The sequence below is a fragment of the Stenella coeruleoalba genome, assembly GCF_951394435.1.
Source record: "Stenella coeruleoalba genome assembly, chromosome: 11".
Classification (NCBI taxonomy): Eukaryota; Metazoa; Chordata; class Mammalia; order Artiodactyla; family Delphinidae; genus Stenella; species Stenella coeruleoalba.
Window position 1 is genome coordinate 53,725,466 of NC_137157.1, and position 12,746 is coordinate 53,738,211.

The 12,746-nt window shown below is 39.4% G+C and overlaps 1 protein-coding gene across 1 annotated transcript in view; it reads left to right on the top strand.

The window, feature by feature from the left end:
* Nucleotides 1-1,005: 1,005 nt before the first annotated feature.
* The window catches only part of TAFA2 (TAFA chemokine like family member 2), a gene marked incomplete at its 3' end in the record, with an annotated part of 486,997 nt that continues 475,256 nt past the window's right edge, over nucleotides 1,006-12,746 (top strand). The window contains exon 1 of the mRNA XM_079937877.1: nucleotides 1,006-1,338. The remainder of the gene's footprint in view (nucleotides 1,339-12,746) is intronic.

Below are 12,746 nucleotides of genomic sequence, written 5' to 3' on the forward strand. Positions count from 1 at the left end.
CGTCCAGGCTGGGTGGAATAAGGGGTCTGGGTGGAACAGGGGGCTCTGCCCTCTACGGTGACTTTCTAAAAGGTACCACTAATGTTTTTTGACAGTGCAGCGCCCTAGGGTGGGCGGCGGAGAGGAGGCTTCGGTTACTAAACCGCTTAATTCTTTTTGTTCTGGTGATCGGATTTGTTTCCCCGGCCTCCTCCCCTGCCCCATCTCCCTCCCCTCCTTTAGCGAGCTGACACAGGCAGCCCCTGCTCGCTTGTGTTCGATGTTGGAACACGCACCTTCTCGGCGGTGACTGTGCCCAGCGTACTGGGGACAAGGGGACAGCGGCGGTTTCCCTTCCTCCCAGCCGACGATGCCCAGAGGGGCAGCAGTTGAGCTGCGTGGGGCTCGGCCCGCAGCACTTCGAGGCGGGATTGAGGGTCTGCAGCTGGTTGGGAGTTGCTGTTAATTGGACTTGGCGCCAAGTCTCCGAGAGGGCATCAGCTGGGACCTATCTGCTAAAAGCGGGAACAGGGGCGCCTGACGGAGGAACTCCAGCGTCTCGCGGGCGGAAGACTGCCGAGCTCAGAGCCTCTCCTCCTTCCTGCCCCGAAGCTCCCCAGCAACTCGCGCACAACGGAGACCCGGGACCTACGAGAGGCAGGAAACTGGAGAAGTACGTGGCGGAGGCTGCTTTTCTGAAGGTGAACTGTTCCGTCCAATTGCCTTTCCCCAGAGAGCAAAAAGGGAGGGAGGGGGAAAAGGAACCGAGTATGCGTGAGTGTGTGTATGTGTGAGAGGCAGAGACGACGTGTGGCAGGAGGAAAAGTCTCTACTCGGCGTTCAAAGCAAACAAATCAGAGATGGAGTAAGAGCGGTAACTGCTGCAAGACCGCCTTGATTCTCGCATTGTGAGGAGCTGAGCGCACCGCGCGCATCCGGCGAGGACCGCTGGCGACCGTGGGCGCTGGCGAGGGCTGCGGGACTTCGGCGTTTCCCCAGTAAACAAATCTTTTGATTACTTTGACTTGTGAAAAACGAGAGGAGGAAAGAAACGAGGCTCCCGCACGCCACCTTCCACCCACTTTAAGGGGATTCCAGTTTGGATGTCTAGAGATTCCTGAACCCTCTTTGCTCTCGGAGGAGGAAACACACGCGCGCGCGCACACACACGCACGCTTGGGGCCACACTCACACGCCCTCCACGAGCACACACCACCAGACTTCGGTTCCCTATGCCCCAGAACGGTGACAGCGGATTGGCATCTTGGAAGCGATGCAAGAGCGATAAGGCTGGCGCGGGCCCGCGGAAGCTGCAGGAGCATCGCTAGGTGTTGCCGCCACCAGGAAGCCGGGCTGCAGGTAGGTGCCAGCCGCGCCTGCCGCCGGCGCTGGGGACTCGGGCGGCAGCTGGAGGACCCGGGGCCCGGAAGCCCTCCCTTCTCCGGGGGTCGGGGGCTGTAGGGAGCTCGCCCGGGGAAGGCGAGAGGTGATAGCGGATGCTGGTTGGGCGTCCAGAGTATGGGCGGGGGTAGAGGAACGCCGAGAGGGGATCTGAGCAAGTGAAAGACGGTTCCGAGAGCCTTGCCCTCCCTCCCTTCTGTGCCCCATTTCTCTTAACACAACGGGCGACCCGGCCGAGGTTGAAGTGGGTTTTAATTCGATCTCTCAACCAAACCAATCTCGGTTCGTAACCATTTTGGACTCCTAAAAAGAAGTTGGGGGTCGCGTTCAAGGGAGGATCAATGGGATGTCAGGTCGCCTTTCTGAAATCTCCACTTTCTGTCCACTTCTGATTAGTTAATTCTCGGGCCTGTCTGTAGAGGGTGGCTATCGATTTCTCCACCTCTAACCATTTTCATAAAGAATCTTCTTGATAAGTTCTGGAGCCTCATCTGTGTAAAGGTTTATTTAGATTTGGTACCGGACGCTTTACTACTGAATGAGATAAAGCTTCAGTAAAGGATACTACAGGAGAGCTTTAGGACAAGGGTCATTTTAGGAACAGCGTTCAGAAAAAGAACAGCTTCGAGAAACTAACGGTTTTTCATTTATTTCCGCATAGATGGCTCTAGAATCTTGCTAATAGTACACGGTTTTTCTGCCCCACTGCTTTCCTGTCCCTTCCCCCTTCTATTCCAAAAGGCCAGGTTCCACCGAGGTGTTTTCTTTAAGCCACTGATCTTCACTTGTCAGTGGGGAACGTGTTATTTCCAGAAACTGCCTTTGTAAAGGAAAGTTTGAGATCCATTGCTCTATTTCTCCTAGAACTGCAGGCTGAGCTATCTAGTCCCCACTTGAAAAGGAGGAACTGTAGGTACTTGCAGAGCCCCGTGGTAGACGTGATGCTTTCTAGTTAGTATTCCACCTCCTGAGCAAGTGTTAAACGATTGCTTGAATTGTGTGGAATCACAGGTGTAGTCACTACAGTGGATAGCTAGCCTGTTTTCACCTGGTGCTGGGTGAGTTTGGCTTGTGGCAATAAGACAGAAAAGAAAATATCTTCTTTTTGTGAGTGTTAAATACCCTCTTGAATTTTGTAAGCATCATTCTTGAAAAAAACAAAACCAAACAAACCTGTATGCAACCTTTGCTCTGAAAAGTACCCGCAAAGCAGTCGGTGTATAAGGGTCTTTTACTCATGACAGGATGAATTTTAATGACCATTGACTGCATGATAATTATCTGGTTCCTGTCTTCCCCAACTAGATTGTTTGAGACATCAACATTCAGACTATTATCAATTAACACTTTAAAACTGCTCTGTTAGGCAATGTAAGTTAAGACAAATGAGTAATTAAGATTTCTGGGTAAAGTCCTAAATGGCAATAACTAGCAAAGGATTCTGAAGACACTTCTAAAGCCTTTAAAAACCAGGGCATTAAGATTATTTGTATTGATTCCAGCCTTCCCATGTTTGCACATGTACTCGCAGACTGGTCAATCTTTTACAGTTTCAAATTTGGCACCTGAGATCCTTAAAAATGATCAGACACATTTAATCTTCCCTTTTTCCTACTTTGTTCTGGATCTCTTCCCGGGTCAGTTAGTTGTTTGCATACTGACCTTTTTAGAGTCCTAATTTTTAAAACCATCTGAGCCATTGAAAGGCCATTACGAACCACACTGGAGCTCATTTTATTTGCATTTTCTTAATTTTCAATGAAAATAATTAGATTGCATTATTTATAGACATAATACTATGAAAGCAGTGTCACACTGCCAACTGCTTAGACACAGTACTTTTAAGAGGCAGAACACAGTTTTAGTGTGTTGCTTTATTCAAATCAGGCATTTTTTGAGACTGAAATCTTGATTCTTGCCTTTAATACAGTTTTGTAATTTAGGATGCTTGAATTTACATATTTATACATAGTGCTATGATATATGTCTCTTACGGAAGAACTAAAAAACCTCGACGTGAAAGCAAACACCTGTAAGGCTACAAGTTGTGCTAAAAAGGAACCTAAGCTTTCTGAGTATGTGTGATTTTGAATCTGAAAACTATTAGCTATTTTAAGTGACAAACCGGAGAGTGAAGATTCACTGAGATCCCATGGATCTATGTCAAAAAAGGTACATATTGCTTGGAGACTGCATTACAGTATTTACTAACCACCGAGTTATAAAAATGTGATGACAACAGCTGTAAAAAGATCTGTTTTTAGACACGGCCACTTTTCCTTTTTAAAAATTTATGAAGTGATGAAATTCAGGGGGTGATAGAAGATTTTATGGAAGTTATTTTTTATAATATCAGAAAGGTTTAGTCATCCTGGATTCGGTATCTTTAGTATTTTAATGATGATCCTTTATAATGTGTTTTTGAATATGTAAATGTTGAAAGTGCATTTTAAGTTTGATTTGTCACTAATTGCAGGTTATGGATTATCCTATACAAGTAGGGTAAGATGTGCCTCTCCAGCATTTTCCAGACTTTTTTTTTTTTTTTTTTATCATGGGCCCTAATAAAAGGTACTGTCAGATTCTAAGTTCAGCTGTGGCAGCAAACTAATGGGCATTTGCCTCTTTAATGCATGTCCCAAACTAGGAATGTTCCCAAGTGTCATCAGTTATTTCTAATATATTTGAGAAGATGAAACAACCAGAAACAGTTCAGTGCCCCTGCTTTTACTTCTCCAGTATTTTATTAGGAATGCCTCATTAAATCGCATTATTCTGCAGCTGTTTTGTTCATTGAAGAGTCAAGTAAAAATAAGGAACTTTACTGTGCAATGCAGTTTTGTTTTCTAGGTGAAAAACCATAAGTTGAAGTAAAATAAGCATCTAACATAGCCCCCTTTGATCTATAACTGATATTTACAAATGCAGTTCATCAACTTGTTATTAGTAGGGCTCCACCAAAACAAAGAGAAGAAACGCATTAACACAGATTGCTGCTAGATATGAAGGCCAAGCCAGCCGAATCAACCTCATGTCTGGTCCACATACCTGCACAGCATTTCACATCCTGTATCTTGCTTATGAATCATTGATTTTAGTGCCGTGTAATATGGTGACTTTGCTATTTTGTTGGAAAATTCTTTGGTTTAGTTTGAATTACTTAGAGCACATGGAACTGTATCACTGGAAGAGGAGGAATAGTCTCACAATGAGTTACTGTAAGTCTTTTTAGAGAACAGTTTTACTTTGGGTTTGGAGTGCAGTCTGAAACAGGGGAGGTGGAAACGTGGGCCTAGCAAACAGAGACCTAGAAATTAGTTTTGGTTTTTAGTTGTCATTGACCACTGATTTACTGGGTAATTTTTAGAAAATCTGATTCTATTCATTTGGCACAGTGATTCAGTGCCCTGTCAGTGAAATATAGCTAACAATTCTTATCTTCTGCTTATTCTTAACAGAAATTTTAAGAGGAATGGTTAGACTTCATTGGAATGTGAAGAAAAGTGGTATTTAAATACTTTTCTCTGCAATATGAATCTAATCTCTCCTTCTATACATATATATGCACATGCATACATACATACATATGCTTTTAATGGGATCCATGTAAAATACTGGTTTAGTATTGAAGGGGGAGGGAATGACTTTTTAAAAAATGTCTACATTTTTAAGGTACCTAGTTTTTCACTATTTTACATGATCTGACCTACACTGCAACTGGGTAACCATGGTTTAACAACATCATTTATAATTGAGTTTTACTCTTTGAGCCACTGTTGCAGGCAGTATTTTTTCTCTTCAGTTTTTCGGAGATATTTTTATTCATTAGGCTACAAATGCAAAAAAAAAAAAAAAAATCAGTTCTGTGTAGGGGTGCTTTGGGATGTGTTTATTGACACTATGACTAGAAATCTCAACACATTTTAAACAGTGAATAGATCTGTATTCTGTCTTTATTAAATATGTGCCTCCACAGTCAAAACAGAAACCGTGTGTTACATTAGAGCATACTATTCTGGTTTCAAATGGTATCTACAAAATTTCCAGAAACATATTGATATTATACTCCAAATTTGTTAAATTTCCTAAATGCACCCACTTCCAATATGTATACCACATCTTTGTTGGACTTCATCCTGTGCTGTAACTAGGCCACCTAGTCACTGGAATCAGTGAAAATCTAGCATATTTAGGCAATTGATTATTATTACCATTGAAAAATATAAGACTTTCAGGTAACTTGGGATTCAGATGAGACATGACTCTATAAGCTATAAGGAGAGTATTCCATTTTATTCACAATTATCCCTATAGGGTATGAAATATAGCTAGGGAATCATAGTTTATATTTTTATGTTAGATAAAGTCCTTTTAGTCACTTCCTTCAGTCTCCTAAATTACTCCATAGTACCTGTAATTATTTTATGATTTCCCCTGAATGGCCAGTTAGCAAAGGTACATCTCCCTTTCCCCTAGCAACAGCACAAACATACTTATCAATTAAATTTATATTTATAATGCTCCTTCTACACGGTAGATTTTGGAAACTCTTTACAGAGGGATTGGATAATGTGATAATGTTGCCTTCTTAGCAATTCTGGTGGTAGGCTAAATTTAGTACTTTGACAAAATGGGGACAATCTGCCAAACAGGTCTTCTTTGCTCTTTTATCCTTGTGCTACGTAAAGCTAACTCTTCACCTAAAGCCCGGGGAGTGCAAAGGTTTGTTTTACTAAATATTTTTATGAGTTTTTTTTTTTTTTTTTTTTTTTGCTGCTATGAACTAGTCACTGTATAATTGCATGCATGTGCATGCAAAGATTCTAAACCTTACAGTTTGCAGTGTTAATTGCCTGTGGCCTCCTGTCACTGCATATAGAGCTTTCTGTTGAGTTTAATAATACAGAACAGATCATGGCAGATTATGCCCCTCTTTATAAGTGAATTCATGAAGGTATCCACAGCAGGCACTATGACAGAAGATTTTTGGAAAAGTGTATATGTGCTTTGGAATGAAAGTTTTCAAGCAGAATGGCCTGGGCTATGAAGATACAAATGGATTATTTCTGGTGCAAAAAAACTGACCACTGAAAATTATTATTTATATGTAAAAACTGTGCCATGGTTTTATTTGGTTCTGGCTGAGTTGTTCTCCCTTTTTTTTTTTTGACATCCTTCTTGGAGATTCCAGTGAGAATTGTACTTAAATATTGGAGGAAGTAAATATGCTTTCTCTCTCCTGCTCTATTATGAAAAAGACCATCCATATAAGAAACGCAAGGTGTGTTATTTGTCCTAGTCTGCATTTTTCTGGCTTCATATTTTTTGTCTTGATGGATTGGAGTAAGCAAAGGCAGACAACTAAAAATGGGTTATGTGGTCATAGGAATCTTAATAACAAAACCTCAACCTATTAATAGAGCACTGAGACTTTGTTAGAATGGGTTCTTCAAGAGAGCAGGCCTTTGACAGCCCTAAAACTTGGGTCTACTCAAATAATAGAGCTTTATGGACCGATGTAGCAAATTTGTGATTGTTCAGATCAGAAGAATTCAGAAGTGGTCAATTCAGATCATTTGAGGAAAACAACATATGTACTTATATTTTTAATTTATATTAGTTTACGACAGTTCCAAATTCATTTAAGGTGGAAAAACCTAGCTATTGTTACCATTTCTTTCTCAGTTTAGTTTTCCTTGTTGTAGGTGTATGATGGATGGCATACTCAAATTTGTTGGTGCTGAAGAGTTCAGGAAATTCCTCCTTAGAATGGCCATCAGACATATCAGTAGCAGTGACGTGGTCCTGCTTTTGTTTGTATTTTCTTCAGAAAGTTGAGTTGAATTGAGCGAAACAGCTCTAACTTTAGCTCTCTTTTATGGTATAAAAGGAGAAAGGAGATAGATGATCCACCTTTAAGTCAGGCAATCCAAAGCCCAAGGGGAGAGTGAAAGGACATTGAAATCTCATACTCCAGAAACCAGAGGCCCCATTTGGGGCAGCTTTAAGTTCGAGGAAAATTCTAACCTAATTTTTTTTTTTCAGGCTTAGTTCTTGAAATGTTGTATCATAGTAGTTTCTTGCTAAGATACATATTTAGCATTATTGCAAACTCCTTTTAGATTGATTGTTGTGTGTTTATAAATACACCAGAACTGGGTCAAAATTTAGACTTTGCTGTTTGAAGATATATTTGCTCATCACATCATTTGTTGAGTGGTTAAAATTCATTGGCTTGCATTTTGTTTAGCAGATAAATTTTGAAAATGACTATTATAAAACCAATGTGGTGTAGTGGTGAGAGCTCTGTAGATGCTTTTCTAACTCTACCAATAAATAAACATGTAACCACAAGAAAATCAATTTATTTCTCTGTGCCTCAGTTTCTCAGCAGTATATTTTCTTCAGTCAAAGTTTCAAGATAATTAAAAATGTAATTTTTTCCTGTATTCTGACCTACTAAACATCGTGGTATGGGAAGTGTAACAGTATTCCAGGACATACCTTTATTCAGAAAGTCAAGGGACATCTAGCACAAAAAGTTCCTGGAGCACCAGTAAAAGTTCCATAAATGCTTTTCAGTAAGCAATTTGTAAAAGTTAAGCTTTATTTGATTGGGATGATGATGTTAATGATGATTATGGTGATGACTAAAGACTATAGATGTAGGGATATAAAATTGAATCAGACTAACTCTTATTCTGTTTATCCATTTTGCCTAGTTTGCATGATGCTGTTTTGTTGCAAAACAAGTTGCGATAGGCCATGAGTCTTAGGCTTGTTGAGGTTACATGTCTCTTCTCTACTGCTGGTTTTCATAGTCACTGAGATAAAATGGTTTGGTTGATTAACCCAAACAGAACTAGTTAGCAAATGAATAATCTTCATATACCTGTTGATAATTAAACACATTCATTCAAAATCTACATATGAACTTTAGAGAATTTATAATCCTTGGGAAAGTTCATTCATTTATTCAATAAATATTTATTGAACACTCTCTAGGTGCTTGGAGTATTTCAGTAAACAAAAAAGACAAAGATACAGAATTCACTGTTTTAGTATAATACTTGAGGTTTTGAAATGAATCTGGAGGAATGGTTCAACAGTGTATTTGTGTTATATCTGCTCTTACTATTAATTCTTATTTATAACAGTGAAGTATAGTTCTGAAAAGAGTTAAAATAGTTAAAATGTCTGAGTTGGAATGAGTTGTGAAGAAAAATATCACAGTGTGTATTTAAGGTGAGGTAATAATGTAGTTCAGTGGATTGATTCCAGCTCACAAGATCAATGATCAAACTAAGGGTGACACAAACAATAGCTCCTTTTCCTGAGTTAGTACCTGAAAGAAAGAAATTCAGATAGGCTGAATGACTTGAGATCATGATGCTTCCTAGAGCCTCTTAAAGGGGTTGCAAATTCAAATGCCTATAGGAGTCAGGCTGGGAATGTGAATGAATGAAGCAGACCAAATGGAAGATGACAAATGGCCACTGACACATAGCCTCAGCTACAGTGTTGGGGAGACTGTAGGGAAGAGTGGAGAGTCTGGTATTCTGAGTGGGATAGCCGAACCTTGGCTCCACTTGTTGCCATGCCGGAATGTGGGTCTGGTGTTGCCATGATTTGTAGAAGAGAACTTAGATGTGCAGATTTTTTAATGTGAAAGTTTCAGATTTATAAATGATGGTATTAAATTCAAAATTGAAATACTGTGTGGGCCAACAGACATATCTGTGGGCCATATGCAGGCTAAGGGCCTGCAACATGACTGTGTCACTGTTGACAGAGGGATGTGTGAAGACAGCTAGCTAGGGAGATATGTGTATGCCTGCCCTTCTGTCCTCTGTAGGCACAATCCTCCAACCCCAGTTGCATCTGGAGCCAGGGTAGTTGACAGTAAAAGGCTCAGCTGGAGATGCTGAATGATAATAATGAGTGGTTCAATCTCACCGCTGTTTTTATTTTTCTTCTGATTGACTCATTGTTGCTGAACTCACCTTGAAGCTGGTGGTACCTTGGAGGGTTTAGGAGATGTGCTGGGAATACAGAAGTTTAAGTTTATGCCAGATAGTTGGAATGGCTCTATAGTTAAGTAAAACCTATCCCTTTAGATCGGTGCTTCTTAAACATTGACACGCACACTAATCATCTGGGGGAATTTTGCTAAAATGCAGGTTCTGCAGTGGGCCTGGAGATTCTGCATGTCTAACAAGCTCCTGGGTGAAGCTAATGCGGCTGGTACTTGAGTCGCAAGGCTTTAGAGAGCTTCTTTACCACTGAGTTTCATTTCACGCACACAGAAAGGTTGGAAGCCTCCAATTCTTACTTCTCAGACAGGTTTCTCCTTGTAGTAAGCAGCATAAACCTGGCCACTGGCTCTAAACACTTTTCTCAAAGGCTCTTTAATCTGAGCACAGAATTCATAAGTGTTCAATTTAGTATTGAAAACATAATAGCTTATCATTTAGGGAGTTTAACTTCTTCATATTTTATTAATAGTATTTTCACTAAACCAGTTTTACCAATGCCAGAAGTGTCGTAGCTCAGATGTGTGACTCTAATCTATTGAGAAAAGACCTGGGTCTCATGTCACGAGCTCAGTTCAAAAAATTTTGTTGCCAGTTTTATCAATGCCCTGGAAATTCTTACATGTTTTCTTATTCTGGTATATTAATTATAAACTGAGATTAGATTTAGACATGTCAGTCTGAGAGAGTGAAGCAATTTGTTTTCTTGCAAGTTGTATGATTAATATAGTTTGTAATAGTAATGCTATTAAATCTTACTCAGTTTCTTTTAAGTGCTTTTAATAGACGTTTCTGTTATATTGAATAGCTTTGCTTATAGCTGAGTAATGATATGAATTGATTTTACTGAGTCCATTAGACTGTAAGCTCTGTGAGGCAGAACCATGTTTAACATGTTTCTATTGATTCCTGGTGCTTCGCACAGTGTCTGGCACATAACAGCACCTAATAAATTTAATGGGAAAATGATCAATAGTTCATATTGATAGAATGTCTTTTTGTTTGTTTCTTCAGTGTGTGAGGAAGTGTTCTATGAAGAACTGTCATTTATTCTAATTGTGTGTTTGTTGTGTGTGTGTGTGTGAGAGAGAGAGCATTTATTTTGACCCGCACTTTCCATCTCTAACCTGAAAGGTATATTAGCATTAAAAAATAAATACATTCTAGGCAAAACAGCAAGGACAAAAACAAAATGAGCATGCTGACCGATATTCCCATTCTTTCTACAATTTATTGTAACCTGGAGGTTTAGAGACTACATATGCTTGTGATTCTACTGTTGTTTGAATTAAATAATATTTGTCAATGTCAGATTTAAGTGTTGTTAATCACATATGGAATATATTTTGATTACTCTTGTCAGTGACTTGACTTATCATTCATTAGGGAATTTAAAGCCATTTATTCTTATCTACATAATTACCATTTTCATAATTTATCATGAACCAGATTTACTTATTTCACCTTCAGGAACACTACTGACTGTGATATCATTGTTCTTGGCTTCAATGATGTTGAAAATTACTGGTGTTATAATTTTAAATGCTATTTAGTACAGATAGTATGTATTCAAGTATTGATTTTATTTTAGTCCTTCGGGGTTAAGCAAAGCTTTTAAATGCTTGCACCATAGATAATTTCACAAAATTAAAATTCTTTGACTGTATTTGAATATGAAGCAAACTCATGTGTATTATAAAACCAAAAAAAGTCAACTCATTATATCATTAAAAACTTAAAGTTGAATTATTACATTGTCTTTATTTTAAAAGATTGCATTAAACTAGTATATTAGCATTCCTATATACTTAAAAAGCTGCTCAAAACCCTTAAATATAATGTCTTCACTCTTTAAAATATAAAGTATATTTTTGGAATTTTTTAATGAGTCAAAGGACAGAGTTTAAATTGAAGGGATATGATTTTTCTCTGTATTGTCCAAAAACACTCATACTTTTATAATTAAGATCTAAGGCTATTGAGCTACGGACACTGTGGAACTTATTGAAAAAGACAGATCTATACTTCTTTCCCAGCCCAATCTCAAATATGAGATTAATGAAAAATTTAGGTACTGTATAGTACTGAAAGATTTTCAAAATCCATAAGTAGAATTAAAATCAAGCTTATTGTATATTGGTGAAACTTTACCTTGGAGCAAAGTTTCTGTTATATTTCTGGGAAGACTGTGTGAGCTATGGTCTTCCTTGACTAGAATCTTTTCCGAGCCGCTGATTACCTCTAGTCTTTAAAATGGGCCTCAGGGTTTGTGGCTAATATTTCATTTTGTATTTTGTGAAATCTGCTTCAAGTTCACTGGGTAGATGGTATGGCAGACCGGAGTGAAAGGAAAGCAAAACGCAGACTGAATAACTGGCAATCAGGGATTATAAAGGTGGCAGGGTTAGCATTTTGTAGGATATGATGGGGAAAAGGTATTAGATAGGAGGTCAGATGGAGTGAAAGGGAAGAAAAAGGGTCAGAAGGGAGGTTCGTTCTAGCTAGAATTTTTTTTTTTTTTTTTTTTTTTTTGCGGTACGCGGGCCTCTCGCCGTTGTGGCCTCTCCCGCCACAGAGCACAGGCTCCGGACGTGCAGGCTCAGCGGCCATGGCTCACGCGCCCAGCCGCTCCGCGGCATGTGGGATCCTCCCGGACCGGGGCACGAATCCGTGTCCCCTGCATCGGCAGGCGGACTCTCAACCACTGCGCCACCAGGGAAGCCCTAGCTAGAATTTTTATACAACAAAAAGAGGAAATAATTGACCTTTGAGAGAAGGAAAAAGACAAAGAGTACATCCATTGTAATCCTTGGGGAACAAAGAGGTAAAGTGGCAACAAGCTAAAGTAAAGTTACAGAGGAGGGAAAGATGTATGGTGCCAAACCAATTTTTCCCTCTTGATCTTGTCAAAACTCTGTCCAGGAATAAGAAACTTCTGTCAGGTTTTTTTTGTTTTTTGTTTTTTTTGTTTTTTTAAACCAACTAAAAGTCAGAAAGAATGGATCCTAGTTCTGACCTCACCTGCATGTAGTCAACCCTGAAAAAAGTTACTGAACATTTTTGTCATCAGTTTTTCTCAGGGGTAAATAAGATGATTGGATTTAATGATTACTTAGATCTCTCTAAGCTCTATAAGTCAGTGATGACCATAGGTCATCCTTCTGTGCTTCTATTCTGTCCCCTGAACATATCTTAGACACTGCCCTGTCTGCTTCCTTCCTAGACTGTGAAATTTTTGATCTAGAAATGTGTTTTATTCTTCAACTTGTACTACCTAAGCCTACTCTAGAACATTCAGGCGGTTACTAAGTGTGTTATTAATTGATCTTTAAT